This window comes from Triturus cristatus, chromosome 2_1 (assembly GCF_964204655.1).
Source record: "Triturus cristatus chromosome 2_1, aTriCri1.1, whole genome shotgun sequence".
NCBI lineage: Eukaryota > Metazoa > Chordata > Amphibia > Caudata > Salamandridae > Triturus > Triturus cristatus.
Window position 1 is genome coordinate 478,653,801 of NC_140581.1, and position 20,819 is coordinate 478,674,619.

A 20,819-nucleotide genomic window follows, 5' to 3' on the forward strand; every position below is an offset into this window, starting at 1 on the left:
GGCTATCTGTTCTATTGTAATGCCCCTGATCCGTCCCTCCTGCCCTTTATGGTCTGTTATGCTGCAGCTTTCTCTCCTGTCTGTCCATTATGGTCAGCTAGCTACCATTGCCTCTTTCCCCTCTGTTCTCTGTTGTCCATGTGTATGGTCCTGTCCCCTCCCTATTGCTTTCTATGGATTGTTGTGCACTCCCGTCCCGCATGCCCTGTGTGGTGTATTGTGCTGCTGCAAACCCTGATGCCTGCCTGTAGGGTCAGTTTGGTGCACCTCTCCATGTCCCTCGTGTCCTCTGTTATCCGAGTCCATGTCCCTACCCCAATTCCTCCTGCCTACCATGATCCAATGTACCATACTTGCGAACATTTTGAACTTGGTAAGAGGGAGATTTTGAAAAAAAACTGGGGTATTGATTTTCCACTTTGAGTTACATTGAAAAAGAGGAGATTGTAGACAGGAGACAGATCAAATAAAGCCCATTTGAGCTTAAAAACATTGGACGTTTCCTGGCTGAAACGGGTCTGTTGGCATGTATGGTTGTACTAACACTGCCTCTTCCTTCTGCCCACAATGTCCTATTATATTGCCACAGCCTCTCTTGCCAGTCCTGTATTGTTGGTTTGTTGCCCCTGCCCTCCTTTCCACTGCCCTCTATAGTCTGTTGTGCTGCCACTGCCCTTCCTGCCTGCGCAGTGTGGTCAAATTGTTGCCTCTGCACTCTCCTACCTGCCTTCAATTTTCAGAGTCCGTGCCCCTGGCCTCTGCCTCTCAACAGTATCCCAATGAACAACTAGATTGCTAACATTCTATATTTATTACAAAAGTGTGGAACGCCTGACGTCACCTTGATTTTTTTTTTTTGAAACATTTTTTATTATCATTTTCTTACCAACATCGCAATGCAACCCCCCATCAGTCTCAGCCCTCCACCGGAGAGTGTTACACTTGATATGTCAAATAGTTGAACATGAGAAAAATCACCCTTCCCGCGTGGGCTCCCCCCACCCTCTCCCTCCCTCAGCCCATGTCAGTGTGCCCCCCTCTGCCTGTCCTCCTCCTGTTGAGACCCCCTCCTTCCTACGAATCATGTACAGGTACTCAAACCGTTCCCTGGCAGCTCAGGGCTCCCCCCATGCCTAGCCACGACTCATGTATCCACTTCTCACCATGGCTGCCCCCCTACTCCCCACTTGCCGCTTCCTCCTGTTGATCGGACGTGCTCCCTTCTCCTCCCGTGTCAGACATCAGCCCCTGAAGTTCCACCACCAACGCCTCCCATGCACGAGCCGTCGCCAATGCCTTTTCGTCATCCCTCCTAAGTGCTAATTGCAACCGGAGTGTGCCCTCTGCGCCTGCCCATCTCACAAACGCCGTCCTCCACCTGAGAAAGCTAGGCGCCACCCGTGATTTCCACTGCATGGTTAGTTCCCTCTTGGCCATAATCAACCCTAAGTCATAAAACTTACTGGTAATCTTCGTGCGGCGGGTATGGGGAAACCAGAGCAACAGGCAGGCCCCCATTTCCGGGGCAATATTGCGGTCTGTCACCTGATTCAGGCAGTCTATGACATCCTCCCAATAGTCACCCACTGACGTCATCTTGATGTAATCAAAACTGTAATACCTAGAGCATTTCCTTTAGAAATTACATATATGAGAGGGTCTTATTTGCATCAAAATTATGGTTAGTGCTCTAAAAAACTAAAATGAGGACATATTTTCTGAGTTTTCAAATAGCGACAAAGAACTTTAAAATTATTTGCAATCTTTATGTTTTTTTATCCAGTTGACCACTTGATTAAATGTTGCACCTAGGGGAGAGGATGTGGTGTTACTTCCAGAGCTTCAGACTTTGCAACTAGGGAACCAGGTTGGAGATTCTGCTTCAGCTCAACATTCTGCGATTCTGGTCAAATCACTTAAATCCCCATGTCTACAACCAAAATGAACTTGATCTTGTGTGATGTAACCAATGCTCATGTAAAGCACTCCAATACCTGACAAGTCTGCACTATATAAAACTGCAAATACACAAAAAATAAGTGTTTTGCACACTTCTGTCATTGGGCTACATGTGGGCTCCATCTGGGTGATATTTGTGCTGCATTTGGGCTCTTTTTGTCTCTGGTGGCCATCTTGGGAGATTTATTTGTTATGAAGTTTCCTAATTTCCTCATTTACTGCAGTCTCCTCAGTAGGAAATGCTTTCAGTTTTTTACTTTGATTCCATCAAGAAGGTATTCAGATATGTCACACATTTGCTATAAATTCTGAATGTTAGCACTCTAGTTGCTCATCAGATCACTGTAGTAAAGCTACTGCTCACCACGGAAGTCTGCTGCTGGTATTAAAAGTGCATGTTTCAGTCTGCATGTCAGAATTTTTTTATGAAATAGAAGAGGATTGGAGAAGTCACTCAAAATGTGCCGTAATTTTTCTTTCTGCAGCACTAATCATAATTTCTATGGCAAAATGAACCCCCTCATTGTGTTCCTTTTTAAATTAAATGTTTTAAGTGTTACCAGTTTATTCCAATCAAGATGGCTTCAGGTGTGCCATACTTTTGTCATAAGTAAGACAGTAAGCGCTTTAGTTGTTCTTAAGAACACTCTGGGACATTCTGTCATTGGGCTATACTTGGGCTACATCTGGGTGATATTTGGGCTACATTTGGGCTCTTTTGTCTCTGGTGGCCGTCTTGGGAGATTTATTTGTTATGAAGTTTCCTAATTTCCTAATTTACTCTAGTCTCCTCAGTAGGAAATACTTTCAGTTTTTTACTTTGGTTCCATCAAGAAGGCATTCAGATATGTCACACATTTGCCATAAATTCTGAATGTTAGCCCTCTAGTTGCTCATTAGATCACTGTAGTAAAGCTACTGCTCACCAGGGAAGTCTGCTGCTGGTATTCAAAGTGCATGTTTCAGTCTGCATGTCAGAATTTTTTTATGAAATAGAAGAGGATTTGAGAAGTCAAAATGTGCCCTAAATTTTCTTTCTGCAGCACTAATCATAATTTCTATGGCAAAATGAACCCCCTAATTTTGTTTCTTTGTAAATTAAATGTTTTAAGTGTTACCACTTTATTCCAATAAAGATAGCTTCAGGTGTGCCATACTTTTGTCACAAGTAAGACTGTTAGCGCTCTAGTTGTTCGTTAGAACACTCTGGGACATTCTGTCATTGGGCTATACTTGGGCTACATCTGGGTGATATTTGGGCTACATTTGGGCTCTTTTGTCTCTGGTGGCCATCTTGGGAGATTTATTTGTTAAGAAGTTTCCTAATTTCCTCATTTACTGCAGTCTCCTCAGTAGGAAATACTTTCCGTTTTTTACTTTGGTTGCATCAAGAAGGCATTCAGATGTGACACACATTTGCCATAAATTCTGAATGTTAGCACTCTAGTTGCTCATTAGATCACTGTAGTAAAGCTACTGCTCACCAGGGAAGTTTGCTGCTGGTATTCAAAGTGCATGTTTCAGTCTGCATGTCAGACTTTTTTTATGAAATAGAAGAGGATTTGAGAAGTCAAAATGTGCCCTAATTTTTCTTTCTGCAGCACTAATCATGATTTCTATGACAAAATGAACCCCCTCATTTTGTTCCTTTTTAAATGAAATGTTTTAAGAGTTACCACTTTATTCCAATCAAGATGGCTTCAGGTGTGCAATATGTTTGTCATAAGTAGGACTGTTAGCGCTCTAGTTGTTCTTTAGAACACTCTGGAAAGCTGCAGTAGAACACAAAGGAATCAACTGACAGTCTCTGCCCTTGTTGGATGTACATGTTTTACTGAGAATGTCAGACTTCCTTCTCACATGACTGAGAAAGATAATGTGAATTTCCAGAAAATATGCTCTCAGTTTAGCTTATAGATCACCTTCCAAACCTCTGTGGGAAAAGCATGAGAAAATAGTTTTCTCTCAAACATGATTCATGATATCACAGCAGAAGGCTTTTTCACATGGTAAAATCACCTTAGAACACACCACAATTCCTAAAATGAGTATGGTACCATCAACAAATGATTTATAATGTAACTAAAGCCTTAAAACCTTCTATTAACTGCAATGCTTTTTAATGAGGTGCTATCATGTATATTGGTCCCAAGATGGCTGCCAACACTTCTTGGATGAAGTACTGACAGCCAATCAGATTTCACGATGAGATGTGTGGTTAGGCTCTGCCCAGATATATCTATCTTTTTAACTCTAATTTTCTCAGGGATTACTTAACGGATTTACACCATTTAAGCAAAAGGCTCGAGTCTGAACTGAGGACTACCTCTTTGCGAAATTTGGTGTAATTCCGTTCAGCAGTTCGGGCTGTAGCTGCGTCAACAGGTCCTATGAGAAAATGCATGGGGAAAACGTGTTTTGGGACCCCCCTTTTTTCTCGGCCACCGCTTGACAAATCACTGTGAAATTTTCAGGATAGGAGCGGACCGGAGCTGGCCAAAAGTGTGGAAAATTTTGCGAAGATTCGTCAATCGGCGCCAATGTTATTCCAAATAGAATGTTGCGGATTTCCTATGGACAATAGGTCCGAACTATAACTACCTACTGGCGGCTGCTAGTAGGTAATATATATATATATATATATGAGACCCCGGAGTGTGCCGAGCCTTTACTTACCTGGGAGAAGGCAGTGGTCGTTGTGTTTGGTCAGCAAGCAGGTCGCTGACATGCGGCACACCCTCTCGGTCAGGAGCACCGCGGAAGACCAGCAACCCTGGACGCTTGCACTAAAATGCAAATACGCGGAGCCCCCCCAGCAGCTGGTAACACCATTCGGTCGCATTTGCTGCAATGGGGAGAGAGGAGGCAGCATCCAATGCCTGAACAAGGGGACGACAGGAGGCTTTTATTTTCATCCAACTGGGCACTCAAGCTGGACTGTAGCTCAGGCCCAACGAGTTGGGGGCATCACATGGTGTTAGGAGTGACCCTGCCACTGTGCAGACATCCATCTGGACTACGTTACCCAGCATGCATCTGCCTGGGAGGATGTTCGCGTGATGCAGGTACACCTTTAATTGGAGGAGGGGTCGAATATCACCTGACTGGGAGTGGTCAACTTATCAACTGCACTTTGCCTGACCCCCAGAGAGACAATGGAGTCCGTGAGACCGGCACTGAGGAAAGCCAAGAATGGCTGAAACGCGTCTGCCAAAGCGTTTCAGGGACTACCAGAAGCACGCAATTGTCATTTTAATAAAGCCCTTTTGAGAGACCCCGGAGTGTGCCGAGCCTTTACTTACCTGGGAGAAGGCAGTGGTCGTTGTGTTTGGTCAGCAAGCAGGTCGCTGACATGCGGCACACCCTCTCGGTCAGGAGCACCGCGGAAGACCAGCAACCCTGGACGCTTGCACTAAAATGCAAATACGCGGAGCCCCCCCAGCAGCTGGTAACACCATTCGGTCGCATTTGCTGCAATGGGGAGAGAGGAGGCAGCATCCAATGCCTGAACAAGGGGACGACAGGAGGCTTTTATTTTCATCCAACTGGGCACTCAAGCTGGACTGTAGCTCAGGCCCAACGAGTTGGGGGCATCACATGGTGTTAGGAGTGACCCTGCCACTGTGCAGACATCCATCTGGACTACGTTACCCAGCATGCATCTGCCTGGGAGGATGTTCGCGTGATGCAGGTACACCTTTAATTGGAGGAGGGGTCGAATATCACCTGACTGGGAGTGGTCAACTTATCAACTGCACTTTGCCTGACCCCCAGAGAGACAATGGAGTCCGTGAGACCGGCACTGAGGAAAGCCAAGAATGGCTGAAACGCGTCTGCCAAAGCGTTTCAGGGACTACCAGAAGCACGCAATTGTCATTTTAATAAAGCCCTTTTGAGAGACCCCGGAGTGTGCCGAGCCTTTACTTACCTGGGAGAAGGCAGTGGTCGTTGTGTTTGGTCAGCAAGCAGGTCGCTGACATGCGGCACACCCTCTCGGTCAGGAGCACCGCGGAAGACCAGCAACCCTGGATGCTTGCACTAAAATGCAAATACGCGGAGCCCCCCCAGCAGCTGGTAACACCATTCGGTCGCATTTGCTGCAATGGGGAGAGAGGAGGCAGCATCCAATGCCTGAACAAGGGGACGACAGGAGGCTTTTATTTTCATCCAACTGGGCACTCAAGCTGGACTGTAGCTCAGGCCCAACGAGTTGGGGGCATCACATGGTGTTAGGAGTGACCCTGCCACTGTGCAGACATCCATCTGGACTACGTTACCCAGCATGCATCTGCCTGGGAGGATGTTCGCGTGATGCAGGTACACCTTTAATTGGAGGAGGGGTCGAATATCACCTGACTGGGAGTGGTCAACTTATCAACTGCACTTTGCCTGACCCCCAGAGAGACAATGGAGTCCGTGAGACCGGCACTGAGGAAAGCCAAGAATGGCTGAAACGCGTCTGCCAAAGCGTTTCAGGGACTACCAGAAGCACGCAATTGTCATTTTAATAAAGCCCTTTTGAGAGACCCCGGAGTGTGCCGAGCCTTTACTTACCTGGGAGAAGGCAGTGGTCGTTATATATATATATATATATATATATATATATATATATATATATATATATATCGTGCTCCGGCTTGATTTCCTTTCGCGAGTTGCACTCTAACGCCAACTGAACCTCAAGCCACGCAACTATTTTTCGTAAATTTTAAAGGGGACGATTTCCCTTCCAGGACTGCATCTCCTAGCATGCAATGCGTTGTCTCATTCAGAGCTGCCCATAGAGGGCGCGCTATAAATAAATGCAGAGCGGTAGATCTTGGACTTACGTTGTTTCCTGTCATCACTGGCCTCTGAGGAAGAATGTTTATTCGAAACGCGTCAGGCAAGAGTGATGTCTGGGCTGTGAAAGGAATCGGCAGATGGATGCTTCCGTACCTATTATGTGAGCGGTGGCTTGAGGCTCAGTTGGCGTTAGAGTGCAACTCGCGAAAGGAAATCAAGCCGGAGCACGATGTTTAAGCGGTGTCCTTGCCGCCAAGATTGCACCACCCCAACCACACGGGGCCACGAGGGCCGGTATCCCCCAGCCCTCACTTGTGGGGCGACCAACAGAGGATTGAGGAAGCCTACAACTGCCGAGGCTCAATTGTGAGCTTAATTCACCAGCAGAACTATTTTTCGTAAATTTTAAAGGGGACGATTTCCCATCCAGGACTGCATCTCCTAGCATGCAATGCGTTGTCTCATTCAGAGCTGCCCATAGAGGGCGCGCTATAAATAAATGCAGAGCGGTAGATCTTGGACTTACGTTGTTTCCTGTCATCACTGGCCTCTGAGGAAGAATGTTTATTCGAAACGCGTCAGGCAAGAGTGATGTCTGGGCTGTGAAAGGAATCGGCAGATGGATGCTTCCGTACCTATTATGTGAGCGGTGGCTTGAGGCTCAGTTGGCGTTAGAGTGCAACTCGCGAAAGGAAATCAAGCCAGAGCACGATGTTTAGGCGGTGTCCTTGCTGCCGAGATTGCACCACCCCAACCACACGGGGCCACGAGGGCCGGTATACCCCAGCCCTCACTTGTGGGGCAACCAACAGAGGATTGAGGAAGCCTACAACTGCCGAGGCTCAATTGTGAGCTTAATTCACCAGCAGAACTATTTTTCGTAAAATTTTAAAGGGGACGATTTCCCTTCCAGGACTGCATCTCCTAGCATGCAATGCGTTGTCTCATTCAGAGCTGCCCATAGAGGGCGCGCTATAAATAAATGCAGAGCAGTAGATCTTGGACTTACGTTGTTTCCTGTCATCACTGGCCTCTGAGGAAGAATGTTTATTCGAAACGCGTCAGGCAAGAGTGATGTCTGGGCTGTGAAAGGAATCGGCAGATGGATGCTTCCGTACCTATTATGTGAGCGGTGGCTTGAGGCTCAGTTGGCGTTAGAGTGCAACTCGCGAAAGGAAATCAAGCCGGAGCACGATGTTTAGGCGGTGTCCTTGCCGCCGAGATTGCACCACCCCAACCGCACGGGGCCACGAGGGCCTGTATCCCCCAGCCCTCACTTGTGGGGCGACCAACAGAGGATTGAGGAAGCCTACAACTGCCGAGGCTCAATTGTGAGCTTAATTCACCAGCAGAACTATTTTTCGTAAATTTTAAAGGGGACGATTTCCCTTCCAGGACTGCATCTCCTAGCATGCAATGCGTTGTCTCATTCAGAGCTGCCCATAGAGGGCGCGCTATAAATAAATGCAGAGCGGTAGATCTTGGACTTACGTTGTCTCCTGTAATCACTGGCCTCTGAGGAAGAATGTTTATTCGAAACGCGTCAGGCAAGAGTGATGTCTGGGCTGTGAAAGGAATCGGCAGATGGATGCTTCCGTACCTATTGTGTGAGCGGTGGCTTGAGGCTCAGTTGGCGTTAGAGTGCAACTCGCGAAAGGAAATCAAGCCGGAGCACGATATATATATATATATATATATTACCTACTGGCGGTCGCCAGTAGGTAGTTATAGTTAGGACCCTGTTTCCATAGGAAATCCGCAACATTCTATTTGGAATAACTTTGGCGCCGGTCGACGAATCCTCGCGAAATTTTCAAAATAGGTGGGGCGCTACGCTCCGCTCCTACCCTGAAAGTCTCGGGGGGATTCGTCAAGCAGGGGCCGAGAAAAAAGGGGTGTCCCAAAACGCGTTTTCCCCATGCATTTTTCCATAGGACCTTTAGACACAGCTACAGCCCGAACGGCTGAACAGAATTACTTGAAATTTGGCAGAGAGGTAGCCATAAGGTCAAGGAAGTGCCTTTTGCAGGTCTGGTGTAAATCTGTTCAGTATTTCCTGAGAAAATAGCATTTAAAAGCATATATATATGTGGGCGGAGCCTAACCACACATCTCATCCTGAGATCTGATTGGCTGTCAGCACTTCATCCAAGAAGTGTTGGCAGCCATCTTGGGACCAATATACATGATAGCACCTCATTAAAAAGCATTGCAGTTAATAGAAGATTTTAAGACTTTAGTTACATTATAAATCATTTGTTGATGGTACCATACTCATTTTAGGAATTGTGGTATGTTCTAAGGTGATTTCACCATGTGAAAAAGCCTTCTGCTGGGATATCATGATTGAGAGAAAAATATTTTCTCATGCTTTTACCACAGAGGTTTGGAAGGTGATCTATAGGCTAAACTGAGAGCTTATTTTCTGTAAATTCACATTATCTTTCTCAGTCATGTGAGAATGAAGTCTGACATTCTCAGTAAAACATGTACATCCAACAAGGGCAGAGACTGTCAGTTGATTCCTTTGTGTTCTACTGCAGCTTCCCAGAGTGTTCCAAAGAACTACTAGAGCGCTAACAGTCCTACTTATGATAAACGTATGGCACACCTGAAGCCATCTTGCTTGGATTAAAGTGGTAACTCTTAAAACATTTGATTTAAAAAGGAACAAAATGAGGGGGTTCATTTTTCCATAAAAAGTATGATTAGTGCTGCAGAAAGAAAAATTAGGGCACATTTTGAGTGACTTCTCAAATCCTCTTCTATTTCATTAAAAAATTCTGACATGCAGACTGAAACATGCACTTTCAATACCAGCAGCAGTTTTCCCTGGTGAGCAGTAGCTTTACTACAGTGATCTAATGTGCAAAAAGAGTGCTAACATTCTGAATTTATGGCAAATGTGTGACACTTTTGAATGCCTTCTTGATGGAATCAAAGTAAAAAACTGAAAGTATTTCCTACTGAGGAGACTGCAGTAAATGAGGAAATTAGGAAACTTCATAACAAATAAGTCTCCCAAGATGGCCACCAGAGACAAAAGAGCCCAAATGTAGCCCAAATATAACCCAGATGTAGCCCAAGTATAGCCCAATGACAGAATGTCCCAGAATGTTCTTAAAAACAACTAGAGCGCTTACTGTCTTCATTATGACAAAAGTATGGCACACCTGAAGCCATCTTGATTGGAATAAACTGGTAACACTTAAAACATTTAATTTAAAAAGGAACACAATGAGGAGGTTCATTTTGCCATAGAAATTATGATTAATGCTGAAGAAAGAAAATGAGGGCACATTTTGAGTGACTTCTCAAATCCTCTTCTATTTCATTAAAAAATTCTGACATGCAGACTGAAACATGCACTTTTAATACCAGGAGCAGACTTCCATGGTGCAGTAGTTTTACTACAGTGATCTAATGAGCAACTAGAGTGCTAACATTCAGAATTTATGGCAAATGTGTGACATATCTGAATACCTTCATGATGGAATCAAAGTAAAAAACTGAAAGCATTTCCTACTGAGGAGACTGCAGTACATGAGGAAATTAGGAAACTTCATAACAAATAAATCTCCCAAGATGGCCACCGGAGACAAAAGAGCCCAAATGTAGCCCAAAATCACCCAGATGTAGCCCAAATATAGCCCAATGACAGAAGTGTGCAAAACACTTATTATTTTGTGTTTTTGCAGTGTTATATAGTGCAGACTTGTCAGGTATTGGAGTGCTTTACATGAGCATTGGTTACATCACACAAGAACAAATTCATTTTGGTTGTAGACATGGGGAGACTAAGTGATTTGACCAGAATCACAGAATGTCGAGCTGAAGCAGAAACTGCAACCTGGTTCCCCAGTTGCAAAGTCTGCAGTTCTGGAAGTAACACCACATCCTCTCCCCTAAGTGCAACATTTAATCAAGTGGTCAACTGGATAAAAAAACATAAAGATAACAAATAATTTAAAAGTGCTTTGTCGCTATTTGAAAACTCAGAAAATATGTCCTTATTTTAGTCTTTTAGAGCACTAACCATAATTTTGATGCCAATAAGACCCTCTCATATATGTAATTTCTAAAGGAAATGCTCTAGGTATTACAGTTTTGATTACATCAAGATGATGTCAGGCGTTCCACACTTTTGTAATAAATATAAAATGTTAGCAATCTAGTTGTTCATTAGGATACTGTTGAGAGGCAGAGGCCAGGGGCACGGACTCTGAAAATTGAAGGCAGGTAGGAGGGTGCAAAGGCAACAATTTAACCACACTGAGCAGGCAGGAAGGGCCATGGAAGCACAACAGACTATGGAGGGCAGTGGAAAGGGGGGCAGGGGCAACAAACCAACAATACAGGACTTGCAAGAGAGGCTGTTGGAGGGAAGATCTATTACGGGTCAAGGAAGCTAGGGGCGGTCCCCAGATCCCCGGGAGCCACCACAGAACTGAGCAGGAGAGTGAGTCAGGGACAAAAGGGGCACCTTAATTTGAGCCGGGGTGCCTAGGAACGCTTGCTCCAAAAATGAAGAAAACAGACATATGAGACATGGAATTGGAGGCAGAATACAATGGCAGTTTAATGAGAAGATGCAACTTCAAAGAAACCGCAGAATAGAGACATAAAGTACAAAATACAGAATCCAGATAATCATACAGCTGTCATAATATTCTCTGTATCTCAATTAATGTACTGACAGAGAGAGAGAGAAAACACATCTATAAATGCATCATGAGAAACAAGTTACACCAAGGAAAATGTTACCTAGGAACACTCACGTTTACTCTTAGAGCAAGCATTCCTGCAATTACAATACAAAATCTTTTAAATGCAAAAGTAAAGAGAACAATGGTTAAACATAACATGACATTTCATATAGGTAAAATAGAATAAGATACTTCAAGCAAAGCAGAGCAAGACATTTTAAGCAAAGGAAGACAAGAGCTCCCAGCTCTTGGGGAAAACCTGCACTGCCTGTTAACCTACATACAGACGGCGAGGTAGTCCGTCGATATCTGTGGGTGCTCCCTTTTTATATCATTTTGTGGGCTCCTTTGCACGCTACATCTACCTACGTATGCTACCCAAAAGCTTCGTCTGCAGATTTTACCAGACATTTCGTCATTTACCCACTTAATGCTGACAATGGACTGGGTGAAAAGGTCAGTCTCTCAGGCCAATCGCTTATCGTAAGTTCCATAGAGCAAGCAGAAAATAATGGGTATTGTACGGGAATTCAATATATTCATGTATAAAATCTCCTCAGTTCTCCTAACTTGACGCTCTGCGGTTGCCACTTCCTTAAAAGCGGGAAACCTGCCCAGGAAGCAAGTACCAGTCCAGGATGCAGCCTACTGTATGTCGACAGCTTCAGGGGGATGTTGAACTTTGATACCGAGCACGGAGCACTCGGGTAGGGTGGGGGCTACTAGTTTGGATCAGAAGGCCTCGCAGACCTGCCTTCAGACTGCTATACACTAAAATTGCAGAGCTATGGTCAATTTAACAAAGAGGCCTACATATTGAACAGAAGGGCCTACACAGGGGTTTTATGCTGGCTGAGTGGTAAGGATGTCTCAGGATAATTATATAGCAACACAGGACCCGCTGGTCAATTTAATACGGCCTACAAATGCAGCTGGCAGGGCAAGGACAAGGGTCTCATACTTCAGGTGTGGACAGAACGGGCCAGGGGCCCCCTGTGATACAAAATCTACCCTCCTTCAAGGCTGTGGCAATGTAATAGACCATTGTGGGCAGAAGGAAGAGGCAATGGTAGAACAACCATACATGCCAACAGACCCGATTCAGCCAGGAAACGTCCAATGTTTTTAAGCTCAAATGGGCTTTATTTGATCTGTCTCCTGTCTACAATATCCTCTTTTTCAATGTAACTCAAAGGGGAAAATCAATACCCCAGTTTTTTTTCAAAATCTCCCTCTTACCAAGTTCAAAATGTTCGCAAGTATGGTACATTGGATCATGGAAGGAAATGGGATAGGGACATGGACTTGGATAACAGAGGACAGGAGGGACATGGAGAGGTGCACCAAACTGACCCTGCAGGGCAGGCATCAGGGTTTGCAGCAGCACAATACACCACACAGGGCATGCAGGACGGGAGTGCAGCACAACAATCCATAGAAAGCAAGAGGGAGGGGACAGGACCATGCACATGGACAACAGAGAACAGAGGGGCAAGAGGCAATGGTAGCTAGCTGACCATAATGGACAGAAAGGAAAGAAAGCTGCAGCATAACAGACCATAAAGGGCAGGAGGGACGGATCAGGGGCATTACAATGGAACAGACAAGCCAGGAGGGAGGGAGTAGGGCTGGGGGCAAGGGGGCAGGGCAGGAGCAGCAAGATAGCCATGGAGGTCAGGCAGGATGGGCACTAGAAGCAAGACACACCATGAAGAGCAACAGTGAGACTGTGATGGCATACACACAGACCATGGAGGGGCCATGGCAGCACAGAAGACCATGCATGGCAAGTGGGAGGGTTAGTGGCAGCACAATGGCTATGATGGGCAAGAAGGAGGGTGGAGGGGCATGCACAAAGGACGATGGAGGATAGAAGGGAGGGTCAGGACCTGTGCACAGACAAGAAAGTTCAGGGGAAGGGACCTCACAACAGACCACACGGGGCAGGCAGGAGGAGCAGTTGCAGCACAACAGACCAGGGAGGGCAGAAGGGTGTGGCAGTACAATGGACCATGTAGGACAGGAGGAAGAGGATAGGGGCATGGCATGTGGACAGGCAGGGTGGAGGTGGCAGGGACAGGTTACAGTCATCTGACAATGCTAGGCAGGTGGGAGGGGAGTGGCAGCTCAACAGAACACTCAGAGTAGATAGGAGTGGCAGGTCCATGGGACATGGTGGGCAAAAAGGATGGAGCAGGGGCATGCACAAAGACATCGGAGGGCAGGGGGAAGGAGAATAGGGGCAGCAAGCTAAGCACAGAGTTTAAGCAGGAGGTCAATGATGGGGCATAGAATTGGGCAATGGAGGGCAGGAGGAGTGGACTGGTACATCATACTAAATTGAGGGCAGTGGCAGCACATCAGACCATGCATGGCAGGAGGGAGGAGGCTAGTCCATGGATTCACACAACAGAGGATAGGGAGGAAGGGGATGGGGCAGCAAGCTAACTGTTCAGAGAAGGCGGGTATTAGGAACTTTATTGTTTTTAAAACATTGTGTCTGTGCGAACTACTTAAAATATGAACAAGTATGCAGCATAATCTCACTTTTATTCAGGAAGAAGAGGACGTTTGTGACCGTAACTCCGGGCTCACTTGGCAGAAACACCCCCTGACCCTCCACCCCCTATCGCAAAATGTAATGCCCGTGAAAAGGGTAGGTGAACACAGTGTTATATAGAACATAGTCCTGAGAGCACGATTGAAAATGAAAACTAGATATAGTGTATGGTATAAACTATGCACCAAAAAGTGTGATATAAGATGAACCGGGCGTGAAATATAATATGTAATACATTGTGCGCAATGACAGATTCATTGGAGAGCGCGAGATAGCACAGGCACTAGCGCGTGCAATGCGATATGCGCCTTGGAGTGTAATATGCACAGGGCAGTGTTGTGTAACCTAACTAGTCTCTAAAGTTGTAATATAAAATATGTGCTGGGGAGTGTAACGTTGCATATGCACTGTGACAAAGATATGGATCCCAGATTGTAATATGTATGGCATAGCACTGTGCGTTATAACATAGGCATCGAGAAAGGCGCGTTAGATGGGGCAATATAACCCGTGCGAAGACAAGTGTGGCATGACATATTCACGGGGTGGTGTTACAGTGCACATGGGCTAGAGAGTGTCATAGCATATGCACTAGCTAGTGGAATACAACACAGAGGTGTGTGGCACTCGGCAGGCAATGGTGGGTGTAACACAGCATTGGGCTCTGTCAGGAGCACGCTGTGACTCTCAAGTGATGTTCGTCCCCTTTCCAGAGAGTAAAATAAAAAGTATTACACATCCGGCAGTGGATGTGTGTTTTATTAACCGTGAGGGGGGTTTCTTGCATAGTTTTGGTCGAATTTTTGTCGAATCCCCTTTGAATGGCTTGGTGTGCATGTGTATTAAATGTGCCCGTCAATAGCTACCCATGTTTGTATAAATAAACGACAAGGGTGTCTACCAGGATTAGGCACGGTAGGGCATCAGACATGTCAGAGCTTCACTAGTGGTGTAAATACATTCCACGTGGATTCATTGCATGCATAGTCGCCTTTTAATGAATATCACGCAAATCGTCATGGTGATAGGTACGTACGGTTTGTCCAGCATGTCCTAGGTGTGTCTATGAATATATATTTTTTAAAAATAATAAAAAACAGTGGCCGGCCCTGGGGATTGGGGTCAAAAAAATATAATTAGGAGACTGGCCCTGGGGGATGGGGTCATCAGGGCCAATAAATTAGAATAAGAAGGGGAACCAAACAGCCCCCCTTCTTAAAAAACTAAAATAAATAAAAGACTGGCATCGTGCCGGAGGCCATGCCCCCTCCGTGCAGCACTCTGCAAACGCGCCCCCAACAGGCATCTCCAGTATGCGCCAGGGAGCTGCGCTGCAGCCAGGTGTTCTGAGGCCAAGCCCCTTTTTACACCTCTCTGCAACGCAGCTCTGTGGCGCTTACTGGAGGTACCTAGTGGTCTAGTTTGACCCTAGGGACCCTTAGGATTCAAGGGGACTTAATCTCTCAACTTAGAACAGCCACAGGGCGCGTTTACACAGTGGTGAAGGGAGGGGACGGAGCCTGAGGTGACGTGTGCAAACACGCACTATGGCACGTTTTAAATTGGGGATATAATTTCCCTTCAATACTGAGGGCCCCTGGGGGCTAACTAGCCCACCAAGTGCTTCCAGTAAGCGCCACTGAGCTGCATTGCAGAGAGGTGGTCCAGGCCGTGCCACTTTTTACACCTCTCTGCAACGCAGCTCTGTGGCACTTACTGGAGGTACCTAGTGGGCTAGTTGGACCCTAGGGACCCTCAGGATTCAAATGAACTTAATCTCCCAACTAAAAATGGACACAGGGCGTGTTTACACAGTGGTGAATGGAGGGGACGGGGCCTGAGTTAACGTGTGCAAAAACGCCCTGTGGCCTGTTTTAAGAGGTAGTTTTAATCCCCATGCCCTATTATATACTAGGGGCTTACAGAGGAGGTCATGCTAATCACAGGGGGACCCCAACGCATAATGTTCCCTAGTGTATGTAGGTGTTTTCACTGTATTCCAAGTGTCTTTTAACATAGCACTGGCTCTAGGACTGGTTAGTCAGACTCAGTTACCACCAGTATCCGTCTGAAAAAGTTGAGGGTACAGGATGATTTTGCAACAAGGCTTCTTTCTGCTCTTCTGTTTGTTCTTTCTGCACGTTATCCTTCTTCCTGCACTTATCTTCGTATTTGAGGACTTCTGTTGCTTCTTTCTGCACTTCTTTTGTTTCTTTCTGTGCATTTTTTCTTCTTTCTTCACATGTCCTATCTCTGTAGGCATAGTTAGAAATTAGCATTTAAAAAACCTTTGAAATTCACAGAAAAAACCATAGGTTTCAGGCACGTTATAGTTAGGAATTAGCATTTAAAAAACCTCAGAAATTCACTGAAAAAACCATAGGTTTCAGGGGTGTTATAGTTAGCTGGACTTTTCACTTGTACAAAACCATTGAAATTCCCCCGTTATAGTTAGTTCAGCTAACTATAACTCGCGCGCCCGCAATGCACTGCTGATGACGTCACATATTACATCACTCATGACATGGTCAGTGACATCACTCATGACATCACTGATGACATCTCAAATGACATCACTGATGACATCATCCTTCTGATAGAGTGGCAGACCTCCTCTCACCCTAATATAACCTTTGATACACACATTCAAAAATAGAGACTAAAATTTTCAAAACAATGGACATACCAATACCAGTTACAACAACCTCTTCAGTAATTCTAAGATCCACATACACATCCACTCATTCACCAACAGTCCTATACAGTCACTCATACATGTACTCACTCATCATATGTACTCATACACCTATACATCCTGTTACACAATGCCACTCATCCATAGAGTTACTCACACACATAGTCACTCATGCTAATAAAGAATCAAACATACATTTACTTGCATATACAGTTATACACACACCACCATACTTACTTCTACGGAAACTTACACATACTTAGTCTTTTAAACAATCACTTATAGAAACACATACTTATTCATACAGGAACTCTTTCAATCTCTCACTCTCACATATACTCACATATATACACCAATAGTCACATATACTAGTTTAAAACATATGTAGTTACTCATAAAGACACTATTGAGACAGTCATTCACTCACTAACACACCCATACACACACTCATCCACCCATACAGTCCTGCACACATGCTGTGTTCAACCCATACAAACAGCGAGTCACTCATTCATGCACCTATGCACTACGTAATACCCCCCACCGAACCATGCAGACACTCAGACTGATACTCAAAAAACCAACTAATAACCTATATAGACACCCATGTAGCTACTCACCAACCCATGCAGCCACTTATACACAAAGTGAGAGACTGATACAGATATTTACATATTTAAACATTACTCACTAAGCCATGTATTCACTATGATACACTTAATCAGTCAGTTACACAATCAATTTTTCAAAAACCAATCATCCATTTAGACACTTATATACCCATTTATTCTTCCATCGACCTTGAGATATACATATATAAAACATATTTAATTTTCAGAAAAACACATGTCATCAGTGATGTCATCAGTGATGTCATTTGAGATGTCATCAGTGATGTCATGAGTGATGTCACTGACCATGTCATGAGTGATGTAATATGTGACGTCATCAGCAGTGCATTTCGGGCGCGCGAGTTATAGTTAGCTGAACTAACTATAACGGGGGAATTTCAATGGTTTTGTACAAGTGAAAAGTCCAGCTAACTATAACACCCCTGAAACCTATGGTTTTTTCAGTGAATATATATATATATATATATGTATATATATGTATACATATGTATATACGCACACATATAAAACAGGTGCAAATATTTGTTATGGTTAGATCAGACTTTCAGTTGAAAACACGTGTTAGGTTTTCACCTACAGACAGCGGTCGAATAACTTCTTATAGACCATGGCAACAACATACAGTGGGCTTAGAATCAGCCCATTGCTTATCATTGGTTGGCTTTCCTGCCACTCTATTTTGTTTGCTTCTTATTCCATGACATGTTTTCCAATACTTGTGTTTGTCCCTCTCCTGGAGCATAGCTTTTTATTATCCTTTTGCTTCTTGTTTGCTATTGTTGGCTATTTCTCCCTCGCATCCCACCCCCTGTACCCATAGTGTTTGTCCATTCCCCTGCCAGTTCATCTATAAAAGTACAGCAAAAATATGTTTGTATGAGTTTGATTATAGATAATATTTTACCAGGTTGGTTATGTTTTATCTCCTGCATTCCACATGTTGCATGAAAACCCAAGGCTTGGTCCATAAAGCCAGAATTTATTGCACTGGGATAGGGGCGGGCTGCTGCAAATCTGCTCCACTGGTTGCTGGAGAGCACCAAGTGACTGGAGCATTTGTTTAATTTCCGAGTTATGTGGAAAGTAAAGTAATCATTGGCAAGTGTTTTCCTTTAACTTCTGGCACTTCTTTCTTCTTTTTAAAATTATTTTCAGACTTTCCTTTGTGAAACATATTTAAAAAATAAACTATGCCATTTATAAAAATGGAAAATATGGAATTGAGTACAGCTTTGCGATACCTTAAAATATGTTTGCTCTCTCCAGTACTTTTAAATGAGTTTCAATTTCCTTTTTTTTAACAGTGCTTCAGAAACATGCATCGTCAGAGGCAGGAACTTGAAACCTCACATTATAAAGGGTAGACTACTGGCTTTGCCAATGTTTGTTTATTTTACTAATAACTTTTGTACTGTTAGATAAATCTCCACGATTTTTTTTTTTAAAAAGTCCATCCACCTTGAGTTCTTTGTGGTAAGACTCATACCGATCCGCCAAGAAGGGGGATAAAACAACAAGTGTTTGAAAGTGACATTTCCCATTTTTCCTCCTATAGGATTTATTTGTTTCTTAAAACAGGAAAAATTGCTCTATGGAATTGCATCAAACTTGGCATGTAAAAGAACTTTACTCAAGTAAGTGCCTTTGCTTGGTAAGGTTTAAATCTATTTATTAGTTTTCGATAAATTAACATTTAATAAGTCTTCCATTCTGGACATTACATTTGAGAGATGGCTGGACCGTTAATCCTCTGATCCTCCTCAGATTCGCGAATACAATTAGAACCATAGAGGCACACCAGTGGCCAGAGGGGCTTCTTCTCCTATCGTAGATTATGGATTCATGTATCTGGCTGCACATTCACAGATCAGCAGTGCTTTGATTGGCTGGCCATCAAAGGAAACATTTCTGTTGCAACCAGCATTACCCAACAGGGTATACACAACAATGAGTCCCACCTTGACTCGCAGGTCCACATTAAACAAATACTACAAAATGTGTTTTTTATCGTACTAGCCATGAATCTTGAACAGGATTCACAGACCCAGTACCCTTCCTGATCTCACGGGCCTTCCTGTGGTCACAGGGTTTAGGTATCTGGCACAGTATTTACAAATTATATAAACTAAGGGGCATATTATCAAGCCGAATACCGCCGCTTTAGCGGCCCTTTTCGGCTGAAAAGCGGCGTTTTTTTAAACGCACAATTATCAAGGACACGCTAACGCGTGTTTCCTTGAGTTAGCAGCCCTTTTAATTCCACTTTGCATGTCAGCGATGAATATCGCTAATGACATGCAAAGTAGGCGTTCCTTTTCATTTCTCAATGGAATCCCGCGGTGACACGGCAGCCCTATATTATCAAGCATCGTGCAAACCCGCGATGCGATGAAATAAACCGCGCTAACCGCGGTTATCGCAGGTTTGTAACGCCTGGTTTGTAACTGACTTAGCCATACTTATTATGGCAGGTGGATTGTACGGCTGAGGCAACGGGGATATCATCAAGGAAACGCGATAAATATCGCCTTTCCCGCTTTGCGTGATTCTGTTTCATGCCGCTATCGCAGGATTTAATCGCCGTGGAGATATGCGTTGATAATAACGCGATATCTCGGTGATTAAATCCTGCGATACGCTGTGTTAAACAAAATCGCGCAAAGCGGGAATTGCGATGTTTATCGCGTTTCCTTGATAATATGCCCCTAACTTTTTAAACAAATAATTCGGTGCAATATGGCTGTGCTTGGCCGTAGTGCGCCAAATTCTTTTGTAATGTCATACCTGTGCATGACTGGGAGTCATAAAAAAAATAGGCAAACAAGCATTGGCAGAGCTATTAGGTCTTATCTATATGAGAGAGTTTTTTTTTGCCATGTTGTTCAGCTGCACGGCTGCTGTGCAGCATGGCTGAAAGTGAAAAAACAGCTATGACGTGGTGAACACTGCAGAGCTTTGGTGTCTCTTCAAATCAAAAGAAGGTGAAACCCAAATCCTCCAAAGCCCGCTGGAGCGAGACCTGCAAAATTAAAGCAGCTGCCACTGGCCAATGAAAAGAAAAGAGGTAAGTAATGGGTGAATTTGAAGCCCTTTTTAAGTTTTATATTTTCCTTTAACAAAAGATCTCTGCAAGCGACAGTGCATGCCCTCTGTCTCAGGTGAGATCTGAAAAGGGGCCTACAGCCTTATTCAGCAAGGGTCAACGTCTGTAGAGGAATGGGCCCAGGGCCCAAGACCACGCACTACGGCCAATTGCCACTGTGTACAGCTGAATGCTGGAGGCAGTGGGGATGGCCTCTAAAAAGGTTTAGGTGAAGGCTATGGCAAGGCCACGCAGCTAACCCCACTCTGTTGGCTGAAAGCTGTGTGCAGTGAGGATTGGCTCCTCAAGAACCTTTCAATGCAGGCCCTAGCTGAAGACCCGATACTGTAGCCAACCGCTGCTGCTACAGTCAAAGAGAGTGCACAGTGAGAAATGGCCA